This window comes from Euprymna scolopes, chromosome 37 (genome assembly GCF_053919585.1).
Source record: "Euprymna scolopes isolate OS-2025 chromosome 37, ASM5391958v1, whole genome shotgun sequence".
Lineage (NCBI taxonomy): Eukaryota > Metazoa > Mollusca > Cephalopoda > Sepiida > Sepiolidae > Euprymna > Euprymna scolopes.
In genome coordinates this window covers 3,065,795-3,079,855 of record NC_136518.1, presented here as the reverse complement: position 1 = coordinate 3,079,855, position 14,061 = coordinate 3,065,795, and the positions used below count along the sequence as shown (strand labels likewise).

Below are 14,061 nucleotides of genomic sequence, written 5' to 3'. Positions count from 1 at the left end.
AATGGTGATGTGGGGAGGGCGGTACTCTACCCAGATTACAAAGATTTTCCCAAATCTCAGTACCCTGTATATCAAATTTCGAGTCTGTAGACTGAAAATTGACAGAGATATTGTGTAGGGAAATGTACACACACACACACATACACACACACACACACACTTTCACTTTTATAGATATACTAGCATTTCAGTCCGGCGTTGCCCGGGTGTTTGGATGTGTCTGTTAAGCAAAAAAAAAAAAATAAATAAGTGGTAGTAGGAAGGCAGGCTAGAACCTGTATCGCGAAGGAGGAAAAGAACGGGAAAAAAAATCTGACGTCTTTGCTGTTACGACCACCGCTAAACCGGAAGTGACTTATGTTTAAATTAAGGCTAGACAATCAAAAGTAGAGGATGACTTTCAAAAATATCGGCGAAAAAAGCGACCCCCCCCTGTAGAAAAGTGCCCAGTTGAGGGTGAAGATATTAATGTTTTTTACCAATTTTTCGATATTTGCCGTCTGAATTGTCGAACTTTCAAATGATACTGATCTTGTAAATATCCGTCACCTCTGTCGAAAGTTTTAGGCACACATGCAAACATACATGCATACATACATTTATATATTGTTAACTAAAAGTTCAAACCGATTAAAAAGTTTGCCCTATCTCTAAATACCCTTTATGTAAAATTTCAAATGCTTGGATCAGAAATTGTTTGAGTAATTTGGTAGAGACCGAAGAGGTCAATTTGTTTTTAACTTTGACCCCTATTATGACCCCTTAACATTTATTGTTTTTGGCTCAAATCAAGTTATTAACTTAGATCCATGTCCAAGGAACCTATATCTAAAATTTCAAGTTTTTAGACTCAAAATTGGCAGAGAGGTTTTGTAGAGTTCTCAAAGGTCAAATCGTTGAACTTTGACCCCTTAAAAGCTAAATTTCTGGCCGACAACCGATTACAAAGTTTTCCTAAATCTCAGTACTCTGTATATCAAATTTAGCGTCTGTAGACTTAAAATTGACAGAGTTATTGCGTAGGAAAATGTACACAGACACACAGACAGACACCCAAACACACAGACAGACACACAGACACGTTCAATTTTATATATATATAGATATATTTATTAATATGATAGCGTGTGTATTATTTTCTTTGTCACACTTACATCCGGGTCGTTTAATTGTTATGTACATTTTCTTGTCATAAATAATTTTATTAAGAATTCTTTATAAGTTTTTGTTTCGGTTTCGATTATAGCTGATGGCACTCCAGTAATCTAATTTTTTTTTTTTAATAATTTTATCCAGAATTCTTCATAAGTTTTGGTTTCGGTTTTGATTATAACTGATAGCACTCCAGTAATCTATTTTTTTTATAAATAAGTTTTATAAAGAATTCTTCATAAATTTGTATTTCGGTTTCGATTCAAGCTAATGTGCCTAAGTCATCTGACAATATTTTTTTTATTTTTTAAATCGCAACTTTATAATATATAAAAATCGATAAGACATTAACTCTATAATAATATATACGAAATCTGCAAGAATTAAAATATCATATTTAAGCTAGGTATTACATCATCCGATAAAAAAAGGGGGTGGATTTAACAAAACGAGATTTAAACGTGAATTCGCGAGGTATATATACTTCACACTTCCGGTTATAAGATAGACGAATATTGGCTGAAGAGAGCTTGATAAGGATACCTTAAACGGGCCTTATTATCGGGCTTGAAACCGACGGTACCAATGATCTGTCTCAACTAACAACTTTCTGTACACAAAATACAAATATGCTCTTACAATTTGGATTTTCCTTTTAATTGAGCACTCTGCTGGAATTCTTTTTCCAAAAAAATCTAATCATATATATATATATATGAAATAAAATGGAGGTGGAAGGACCTGGATACTCAACGTTTCGCCCGATTTATGCGGGCTTCTTCAAGAGGGATGGTCATTGACGAGAGAGTCGTAGGATTGGGGCTAATGATGGGGGAGAGCAACGTGTTTTCCTTATGTAAATTAGATGTCATATATACATATATATATACATTTTATGAGAGAAAAAATAAATTAGAGTAAACTAATGTAGTGGGTTACGTCTAAAAGTTAAAATATCATAGAGATTTAAAAAAAATTGCGTTTGGAAATATAGCGGTGATAGATTAAGTAAATAAAATGACACGAGATTACGAAAGAATTTTTTTTTTTTAAATTAGAAATAATTGAATTGGGATAAAATAGCGTAGTAACTTAAAAGATGTTGTCTAAAATTAATAATAGGAGGTGATAAAATGGAGTCTAAAAATAGATAATGATAAAATAAAATACAGTAAATAAGTAAAATAAAAATAATAAAATTAAGTGAAATTACGAATTTTTTTTTTCTCTACGATATTTTAACTTTTAGACGTAATCCACTACACTAGTTTACTCTAATTTAGTTTTTCTCTCATAAAATGCATATATATGTATATATGACATCTAATTTACATAAGGAAAACACGCTGCTCTCCCCCATCATTATATATAGCCCCAATCCTCCGACTCTCTCGTCAATGACCATCCCTCTTGAAGAAGCCCGCATAAATCGAGCGAAACGTTGAGTATCCAGGTCCTTCCACCTCAATTTTATTTCATATCGTCGGATTTAATCCAGCTCAACAATCATTTTATATTGATTATATAGGATAATTTTTGTTTAATCGGGTGAAATCTATAATATAAATCTCACTGGTTTTCTTAAATGTATGTATGTATGTATGTATGCATGAAGGATAAAAACAAGACCTTCCAAAGGGCGAATGAACTCTTTTTCTGGGTCAACGGCCAACTAGCACCGTGTATATTTGTGTGTGTGTATATGTGTATTGGGGTGGAGAGGGCTCCCGTAAGCCGTGGTGAAGGCAACCTTTTTAGGAGAAGCAAATCTCTGATTTCAAAAACCATAAAGCGAGAGACCAGCACCCGCATTAAGCTGGTCTGCAGTTTAATTTGTTGCTGGCTATCTTGCTCTTGCTTGTTGCTGGATCTCAACATTTTGAACCGAGAGAGAGACTTAGCTGTCGTACAAAGCTAAGACTCTGTAACATCATATTTGTATAGATACTCCCTCAAGCATTTGGGCTCATGGATTTTAAATGTCTGAGGGAGTGGTACTCGTCTGACAAGACGTTGCAATCATCATGTATGTATGTATGTGTGTGTGTATGTATGTATGTATGTATGTGTGTGTGTATGTATGTATGTATGTATGTGTGTGTGTATGTATGTATGTATGTATGTGTGTGTGTATGTATGTATGTATGTATGTGTGTGTATGTATGTATGTATGTATGTGTGTATGTGTGTGTGTTTTATTTTATTTATCTAACACTCTTACATACACCTCCAGTTTATTTTCCGTTTTCGTGTCACGAGTTTTGTACGGCACAATCACGTTAACATATCGGTTGAACCTGGCCAGTAACAGATGGGTGACCATTTGGGAAGGCTAAGCGTTGTATGTGCTTTCCGCTTATCTCGACATCGTTTCCAGTCGTCCTGAACCTCCACTTGCCACTGGAGGGATGTGGTTGGTGATTGCGCAAGTCTTGCTACAAAATTTTCACACGCAATCACTTTTACAGTGGGTATCCATAGTCTGTCACGACTGAAGGAATCCCTTTTTATGTATGTATGTATGTATGTATGTATGTATGTATGTATGCATGCACGCATGTATGTTCGTGTGTCTCGCAAAACCTTTCGACAGAAGCGACGGATTTTCATGAGATCAGTATCATTTTGAAGCTCGAAGTCTCGAACAACAAATATAAAAAAATGACTAAAAAGATTCATTCTTTCACCCGCAACTGGGCAATTTTCTATAGGGAGGGGTCGCTTTTTTGCCAATATTTTCAAAAGTCATCGACTCTTTTCGATTGTCTAGCTTTAATTTAAACCTACGCCATTTCCGGTTTGGTGATGGACGCAACAACTAGTGCATCAAGATTATTTTTTTTTCACTTTCTTTTCATTTTTCGCGGTACGGGTTCGAGTCTGACTGTCTAATACTACTTTTGGGGTTGCGTTCGCATTTTTCCTTTTTTTTTTTGTTTTTGCTCAACCAACACCCTTACACACACCTCTACTTTCTTTCCGCCTTCGCATCACGGGTTCGATCCTGCTTGCCTGCTACAACTTTTTTTTTTTGCTCAACACGCACCTTCAACGCCGGACACCCAGGCTAGTGTTGTATGAAAGGAGATATTTGTATTTGTTTTAAAGGAAGGATTGTCGGTTAATGTTATTATGTGTATAGTTTATGTACACATTATTAAAGGTTAATTTATACGTATATTTGTATTTTGTTTATTGCAGAGGAGTCATTCTAAGCTGAAGACCTACTTGAAAAGGAGGATTTAACCTCGAAATATTAGAAAAAGCTTGGACACCATTTAAACCGGGATTGATTGAAGAGTCACCACAATCAGTAAGTAAAAAATCAAAGAGAATTTCATTCTATCACCTTGCATTGTTACAGCCTTCTCGAAACATTTATATATATATATGTGTGTGTGTGTGTGTGTCTGTGTCTGTGTGTGTATATACATATATATATATGCATATATATGTGTGTATATTTGTGTATATATATATATATATATATATATATATATATATAAGAATTACAGTTAAGTTTACCAAAATGATCCAAGATGGCAAAATTAAAGTAAATTATAAATATTAAAGAATTAATATTTATAAAGTAATCTCAGCCAGATGTAAAAGTGTTTCCTTTTTAAAATTAAATATGCTTTTAAATCTTTTTCAAAGTGTTTTTAACATGTTTTATTAACTACTTGTTCTTATATATATATATATATATATATATATATATATATATATATATATATATATATATAATAAATTCCACAGCCAAACAATGTCGCAGCTCACAAGAGCCATGACAGTCAACGAACCGGAAGTCCAAGACTCGAGTTTCGCCCTCATTTGGGCTCATCAGTTAGACACATCCGAACTCAGGATTCGAAACCCGAGCCTCTTGCATCCTGAGTTTGGATGTGTCTAACTGATGAGCCCAAATGAGGGTGAACTCGAGTCTTGGACTTCCGGTTCATTGACTGTCATCGACGTTGTTTGGCTGTGGAATTTATTATATACAATCTCTTACATTCTGAAAATCATATATATATATATATATATATATATATATATATATATATATATATATATATATATATATATATTGTTACATCGTGAGATGTGTTAGATCAATAAAAAATTAAATATCTTACCACAGCCTTCACGTTGGTACGTAGCAGCTCATGAGGAAAGAACGTAACGCTTACGAACAAATAAGGAACCACACACTGTTACATAACGATATACGTTTATTAAGAGACACGCACACACACATAACTACAATTCAAACATAATAGATGAAAGTTAGAAGTCTAAATATGATAATCGATGAACGGAAATGATGTTCATCTTGCCATTTTAAAAATCACTCTGTTTTCCCTCCACTGTTCACTTTCGGTCGTTGATCTCGCTAGAAGTCGCAAGAATTTAAAGTTTAGGACTACGGACAAGGGGAGGCGATTTTGCCCAAAGAAGCAAAGAGTTACTCCCCTTTGCATTATACTTTTGTTTCATCCCAACATGTTCCCCTTTAAATTTTGTCGCTGGTACGACTTCAGTTGTGGATCCACCTGCAAGTGTTGTGTTGGACGATGGGTGCGAGCTGATTTCCAGATGTTAGATTTTTGCACTCCAGCTTCAGTGGTTGGAGTGTCGAACCCAAATTTAATTTTGGACATTTACCTCGTACGTTACATGTCATACAATGTAGCCTTGGGTCCATGACTCTTTGTTGTTCCGGTAGTCTTTTGTTAGGACTTGTTGTCCTGGTTAAATTGTTCTTTGGGGTGAACCATGGTGGCGGTTGTACTGCCATTCCATTTTTGTGTTACTTTTGATGGAATAATGTGGTTTTGAATGTAGGACATCAATTAAGCGGATTTTCCGATTAATCAAGCATTCGGCTAGTGATCTACCGTTTGTTGTGTTAGGGTTTGGTGTTGCCCTATAGCTTGTCCAGAAAGTTTCAAGTATTTCTGATGTTGTCCCTTCTCCCTTGAGTTTAAAGGTGTCCACAAGCCGTTCAACTTGACCGTTCGACTATGGATAAAATGGTGGTGTGCGAATGTGGTTGATACCGTTTTGTTGACAGAAAGTAGAAAACTTGACTGAGCTAAAAGCGGTGCCGTTGTCAGAGACCAAAGTCTCAAGAATGCCAAATCTGCTGAAAATCTTCTGAAGTTTGGAAATTGTTTCCTCAGAAGTAATGTTGGTTCACTTGGAATATCTCGGGCCATTTGCTGTAGGCATCTACAACAACGAGAAAGGATTGTCCATTTGTAGGCTCTGTGGAGGCACGACCAGGGGGAATCTGAAATAGGCCATGAAGTGTGTAGATTTTCGAGGGGATTTAGCTGCTAGCTGACATTTAGAGCAAGTGAGTACAAGATCTTCCAGCTACTTATCCATTTTATGCTTCCATGCGACTGATGCCTTGGTGTCCGAAATGGAATTGTTTTAGAATTCTGTTTTGCAATGATGACCCGTTTATATATATATATATATATATATATATATATATATATATATATATATATATATATATATATATATATATAGTCATCCACATACAGTATGTTTCGCAGCTCATCAGTGCAGCTAGATAGGCAACTACCTCAAGCCAGGATTGAAACCCGACCGCTTGTAACAGTCAAGGCTCCTAACCATTACGCTACTCGACGGCTGCTGTGCGAGTCGTGAATTAACAATGTTTTGCCATCATCCAAAATACCTAAATGCCATCTGTTTACACAAAGAGCATCGCTTTATACGCTAATGGTAATTTGTGTATCACTTCTCAATATGCTCAACTCAAGATGAGGAACATTATAGTCATCCACATACAATACTGTTTCGCTGTTTCACAACTCATCAGTGCGGCTAGACAGGCAACTACCTCAAGCCAGGACTGAAACCCAACCGCCTGTACGACAGTCAAGGCTCCTAACCATTATGCTGCTGAGCAAGTCGTTAATTAACGATGTTTTGGCATCGTCCGAAATACCCAAGTTCGATTTGTTTATACAAAGAGCATCGCTTTATACGCTAATGGTAATTCGTGTATCACTTATACTTATATATATATATATATATATATATATATATATATATATATATATATATATATATATATATATATATAAAATAATGATTGGTATATATTATAAGAAAATAAAGTCGAAATTTAGCTTACAATTTACTTTTTCCTTTGACATTAATGCCTGAGCTATGAAGACATGTTTGCTGCTAAAAATTAAAACATAAACAAATAGCTATTACGTTACACATGCATATTAGTTATGTCGTTGTTCAATCTTCACCTGGCAATTCCATTAAAAAAAATTTCACACTTTTGTACCAATTTTCTCCAGCTAAATCCTAAATATAAAGTTTTGCATGGGTTTAAATACCATATATATATATATATATATATATATATATATATATATATATATATATATATATATATATATACGCCTTTAGACCAAAAACTGACAGAGGAGTTGGTAGTTTTTAAACAAATATATATACGCATACATAAATAACCTTTTTACGCAAATATTACGCAAGTATAAATCATGTAGAATTATTACATGAATAGGATAACACGTAATAGTTAACTAAAGATGATCATCCCATAAGAAAACAAAAAAAACTAATAGGGAATTAATTAAAATGAATGTTTAAAAGAATATGCCAACTAGTTAAATCTTTTGCAGGTGAATGAAATTCCACGACCCATATATAATAAAGTTGTATTTTCTATTTATTAAAATTTCAGATTTCAGATAAAATCAGTTAAATTAAATATAACTTGAAATTTAAATGAACTAAATAATTAATTTTTTTTAATTAGTATAGTTGAAACAAAGCTATTATGTCGAATAAGTAATGTCATCGAGGTAATTATTTAAATAGATTGCATTTAATGTGATATGTTAATGACCGTACCTCGGTAATGTAAATGTGGTTTGAAGAATGCTATATAGTGAAAGTCCGTATACAATATAATGTCTCCTTTGACAGAAGTATCCTAATATGGGCATTAATATTTCTTGACCAGGAGAGGTGTACACACATTTGGCCTTTATATTTCTTTGGTCATTTGGGAGTTGTACACACAGACACACACATGATCGCTACTACTTTATATATATATATATATATATATATATATTATTGTTGAGCTGGATTAAATCCGACGATCTGAAATAAAATACTCAACGTTAAGAAGCCCGCATAAATCGGGCGAAACGTTGAGTATTCAGGTCCTTCCACCTCCATTTTATTTCATATATATATATATATATATATATATATATATATATATATATATATATATATATATATATATAAAAGTGAACGTGTCTGTCTGTCTGTCTGTCTGTCTGTGTACATTTCCCTACGCAATAACTCTGTCAATTTTTAGTCTATAGACTCGAAATTTGAAATACCGGGTACTGAGATTTGGGAAAATCGATGTGACGGGTGTCAGCCAGAAATTTGGCTGTTAAGGGGTCAAATTCAATGATTTGACGTTTAAGAACTCTACCAAACTCCTCCGACAATTTTGGGTCTAGACACTTGAAATTTTAGATATAGGTTCCTTGAACCTGGATCTAATTTAATAAAGTGATTTGAGCCCGAAACTATAAATTTTAAGGGGTCATAATAGGGGTAAAATTTAAAAAAATTTACTCTTTTTTTTTTTTTTGCTCAGCATACACCTCCAAACACCCGGGCAACGCCGGGCTGAAATGCTAGTATATATATATATATATATATATATATATATATATATATATATATATATATATATATATATATATATATATATATAAATCAAATTTTAGTCATTCAATAAATTTAAAAAATTATGACGTGAAATGGTTAAATTTCAAATCAAAAGATTTTTTTTATTATACTATGTAAAACAGAGAATACATTTGACAGAATATTTCAAGTGTATTCTTTGTCTTACATAGTATAATAAAAAATCTTTTGATTTGAAATTTAACGTTTTCACGTCATAATTTTTTAAATTTATTGAATGACTAAAATTTGATTTATTTGCTCTATCTTGTATATCGAGCAATTTTTATTTAGGTCGGATAGTACTTACTGCCAATAATATATTATAAGACTTATAATCACAGATTTCTATACCAATTGATTGTTAGATAATTTTATTCTGAACAGTATATATATATATATATATATATATATATATATATATATATATATATATATATATATACTAGCAAAAGTACCCGTAGTTGACTGGGTTCAAAAACAGCCTACAGAAAATGGACTCTGATTTATGAAAGTATGATAGGTTATGAAAAGGAAGGGTTGTAAAGAGATAGCTTCGAATTTGGGGGTATCAAAACCAAAGCAAAATATGATGAAAGTAAAAATAAAATAGATAAACCCCATAATTTATTATACCATACCTGTTCACACTGAAACACTTATCACAATATTCTGTGGATCTATATTAAAAAACCTTGTTAAACTTTGTGACATATTTTCATTCTATGGAGGTCAGGCGCGAACGTACACCCCATAATTTTATTATACCATATCTCTTCAAACTGAAACATAATTATCAAAGTATACTTACGCAGATAGATATGAAAAGTCTTTATTAAAGTTTGTGCCTATTTCCATTCTATGGAGGCCAGGCGTGAACGCAGACCCCACAATTTTATTATATCATCCATATTTAAGTTAAAACATACTTATCAAATTATTTTTATGTACATTTTTACATTTCCATGCTTTGTGGACCAGGCGCGTATGCAGACCCCACAATTTTTAACCACCATTCTGCCAAATCAACCATACCCATTCCTGTGTGTCGATACATCTTCTATCATTATATGCAATCAGTTTTTTTTAAATTAAATTAGTTTTTTTAAATAGTCTTAAAGTTTATGCATAAATCTATACTTTCGTATATTAATTTTATGTGAGTAAATGAAGTAGTTATATATATATATATATATATATATATATATATATATATATATATATATATATGGGGGTGAAAATATGTTTATTTAATTATGTCATCTTTTATTTATTCATGACAGCCTTTTTATTCATAAAGCTTCATTGTTGGAATTTTTTTGTACCAATAATGGTGCACCCCCCCTGTTTACATTTATCATTTTTATCTGGTTCTTGTATTTGATTTTTTGTATTTCGTATCTTTTTTGATTCTTAGTTTCGTACATTTTGGGTTTATATGAAAATCCTTTTAATTTGGAGAAAAGGGAAGTGCTAGCTCCGTGATGACGTCACGAACCCAGCGCGAGATTCGCCCTCTTTTGAAATTCCGGCGACGAGGATATTGGATGTTCGTTTCATTGCCCGGCGCTGAAAATGTAATTTTGACGAGCCTCCTTCAAAGAAGAAAACCCGGCAAAAATACCCCGGGCATGCGACGAGGCATGCTTCTGAAAAATATCTATGTGGCTACGGATTTGCACGTATTTTTGAAGGAGTGTAATTATTTTTAAAAAAGACCTTATTTTACGTGACAAGGAATTTTAGAACCTCCTACAAAGAAGAAAACCCGGCAAGAATACTCCGGATATTCGACGCGGCCATACTTCTAAAATCCATCTGCGTGTCTACAGTTTGCACGCAAATGAAGGAGAAAAAATTATAAAAGGACTTTAAACGAAAAAAAAAAAAAAGAAAAAGTCACGTGCCTGACTGGCTTTCAATTTTTGAGTACACTCCTAAAATTTATTTCATATGCGAGTGTGATTTGGAGATACTATTTTGAATCATATTATTGTATTCGTTCATGGATACGACATCTTCATTATGAGAACCAGTGTTATTTTTTTCATTCTATGTTACCTTGGCGTTTTTTTTTAATTTAATGACCGCAAAGGGAAAAATTTGCAACTAATTTTATTGTGAATAAAATCTCTACTTCGTTTCGAAGCAAGACCTTTATATTTTATTCTTTACCCGCCCTTTTTATTCCATGCTGTCATTTTTTTTTCAGGTTAGTTACTTTAGCGTCGAATTTATCTGGAAGCAAGATAAAATTCCGACATCATACAACTAGTGATAAATAAATAGCAAATGTCAAATTTCAAGATGTTGACCATGTTACCGTTTATTTCTTTAAGTATGTTGGAATGCACAATTCTTTACAGCACTTATTTCGTAGCGCTGAATCATTTATGTAATTATGTTAATTTTTGAAATTTATTCCGCCCTTAACTCATCAGAAGAAAAGAAACTTATAAACTTTAAAAGAAAATAAAAGAATACAGGCACGATAGCAAATTCCGAAATTGGAAGAGAAATTGCAATTATTTTTCAATTTCTTTCGCCATTTTTGAATTTTAATGTAAAGTCACCAACATTAATTTCACGTATTAATAAATTGTATTCGTATTGATATTCATTGACATAAAGATGTTTTATTTAATATTTTATTAATTTATTGTTTATAATTAGTCTATAGTTATTTAATTAGATAATATTGATAACAGTCCAATTTATAATGCATGTATTTATGTATATCTTTATACGAAACTAACTATCAAATTTGTATACGTTAATAACCGTTGATTAGTTAAATCTAAACTTTGTTTAGCGATAAATCTTCTTTTATTAGATGTATAAATATTTTTAATTATTTATACATTTTAATATGGTATAAACATGTGTGTGTGTGTGTGTGTGTGTGTGTGTGTGTGTGTGTGTGTGTGTGTGTGTGTGTGTGTGTGTGTGTGTGTGTGTGTGTGTGTTAAGCTCTGTGCTTCTGGAAATAATGTAAAAGGAAGCAGAGGGAAAGAAAGGGCAGCGTACTATAAAGCTCGCCATATTGCAATAGTAGTAATAGTAGTAGTTCTCTCATCGGAAACGATTCGTCTTTTTTCCACGTGACCTTGCTTTCCTTCTTCCCCCCCCCCCATCCTTCGATAAATGGGATGGGTGGGTGAGGAGTGCACTGTCCGGCCCTGCTCCTCTGCTCCCTCTCGCCAAAATGGCCGTTTTTTTTTGGTTTTTTTTAAATTTTTTTATTGAAGGTTTCAAAATAATGTTAGCAATTTCCAGATCGGGAGAAGGAGGCGGCAGTACAGCCGTAAAAAAAGAAAAAGAAAACAATCGTCTTATTCTATGGGGGAAGAAGGATGTGGAGGGGGTGAATTAAAAATTTTAAAAATGTGATATTTTAAACCATATTTTATAGATTTGAAATGATTTTCGAATCTGAAAATATTTCAGTTAGTGGAAGTATTACGAAAACTTCACATCACACGCATACACACGCACACACACACGCACACACGAACGCGCGAACGCGCGCATACACATACACACATGTTTATTTATTTATAAACTAGCAAGGGGCGTCCGGTTTTGCTCACTCGTAAAATACGTTTAAATATGATATTTTAATTTGTCCAGATTTCGTATATATTATAATAGAGTCGTGATTCTAAAAGTAAAAAGTGTAATTGGGTGCCATCAGCTAGAATCGAAACTGTAGCATTCAAAGCTGGTGACGTTACCACTGTACTAATGTGACATACATATGAACTGATTAAAAATTCAAAATAAAAATAAACTAAGATGAATGTTAAAAATGTATAACGAATTTTTCAATTTTGACCGATTTTTGACCCCTTAAAAACTATTTTAACCGGTTAAAGACCCATAACTGCTCTGCGACTTTTAGTTTCGGAGGAGATAGAGTTTGAAAATATGGAGACAGACAGATAGCCTTTTATATATTAGACTTTTTTAAGAGGCAAAGTAATTATAAATTACTAGTGGGGGATGCCATTTTCTCTTCCCTGCAACCTCTTTCCCACAGAAGGGACGTTGCGAGCCTGTCGTTGTTTTATCGTTATTTCCATGGGAAGTGCTCGTCTGAGCACCAATCTCTGATACCCTCTCGCCAATCTTTCCCGAAAAACTCCCGTCTAGCTGAAACCACTGTCAATAATTTCCTCCACTCTTTATCTGTGCCTAAATCAAAACGTAGATTCCATGAACAAAGCTTCTTTCTTAGAACTGCACGCCTGTGGAACTCTCTTCTGTTTGCCTGTTTCCCACCTGACTACAACTTGGATGTCTTCAAGTCCAACATAAACAAATTCCTGATGAACCGCCCCCCGTAAGTAAGACACTTTATCAGATCTCCATTACTAACGATTACTACGATATTATCCCATAGATTACTGTACACGCAATAACCCTTATCCCTGAGTGGCTTCTGGGCCTTCATAAGTGGTGACTTCCTTGTACCCCCACCCCCCAAAAAAAACAAGTCTCCTGCCTAGTTATAAAATACACTTAATTATAATATCTTAATTTATGCAGATTTCATTTATATTATTATAATGTCAATTCTCTATCGATTATTGTTTATTATATTGTAACTAATATACAGTAGCGTCCAAAACTAAGGGACAAAATTTTAATACCTAATATTTGTTAGAAATAACAACCGTGAAAAGCTGAAATTTTGACAACTGGTAGTCGTTATCATCCATAATAACATACTAAAATTTGAATCATTTGCAACGGATAGAAAAAGAATTATAACAATTATTTATTTATTTTCAAAATAGGAACGTCCAAAAGTCAGGGACAAAATTCAGAAAAACAATGTAAACAGCAAAAAAAAATCGGAGCTCCGACGGGATTTGCCTCCGCGCTAGCAGACGAATTCCGTTCTAATCACGTGGTCTTATTTCGTGCGGTAACTACCAAAAAATTAATTGGAAATAAAGAAACGAAATAAATATAAGAAATGACGCGCTAGAGATTGATTCATTCAACAATATGCTGCTACAACTTTCTCAATTTTATCAAGTAAATTAATTCAATATGTGTTCCTTTTTGCTTAATTGTTTTTTTTTTTTTGATAAATAAATTGTTCGT

At 33.2% G+C, this 14,061-nt stretch overlaps 1 long non-coding RNA gene across 1 annotated transcript in view; it reads left to right on the top strand.

The window, feature by feature from the left end:
- Window positions 1-14,061, top strand: part of LOC145261039 (uncharacterized) — a 153,126-nt gene that overhangs the window by 89,003 nt on the left and 50,062 nt on the right. The window contains exon 2 of the long non-coding RNA XR_013864390.1: window positions 4,354-4,465. This is a non-coding gene — a long non-coding RNA (uncharacterized LOC145261039). The remainder of the gene's footprint in view (window positions 1-4,353; window positions 4,466-14,061) is intronic.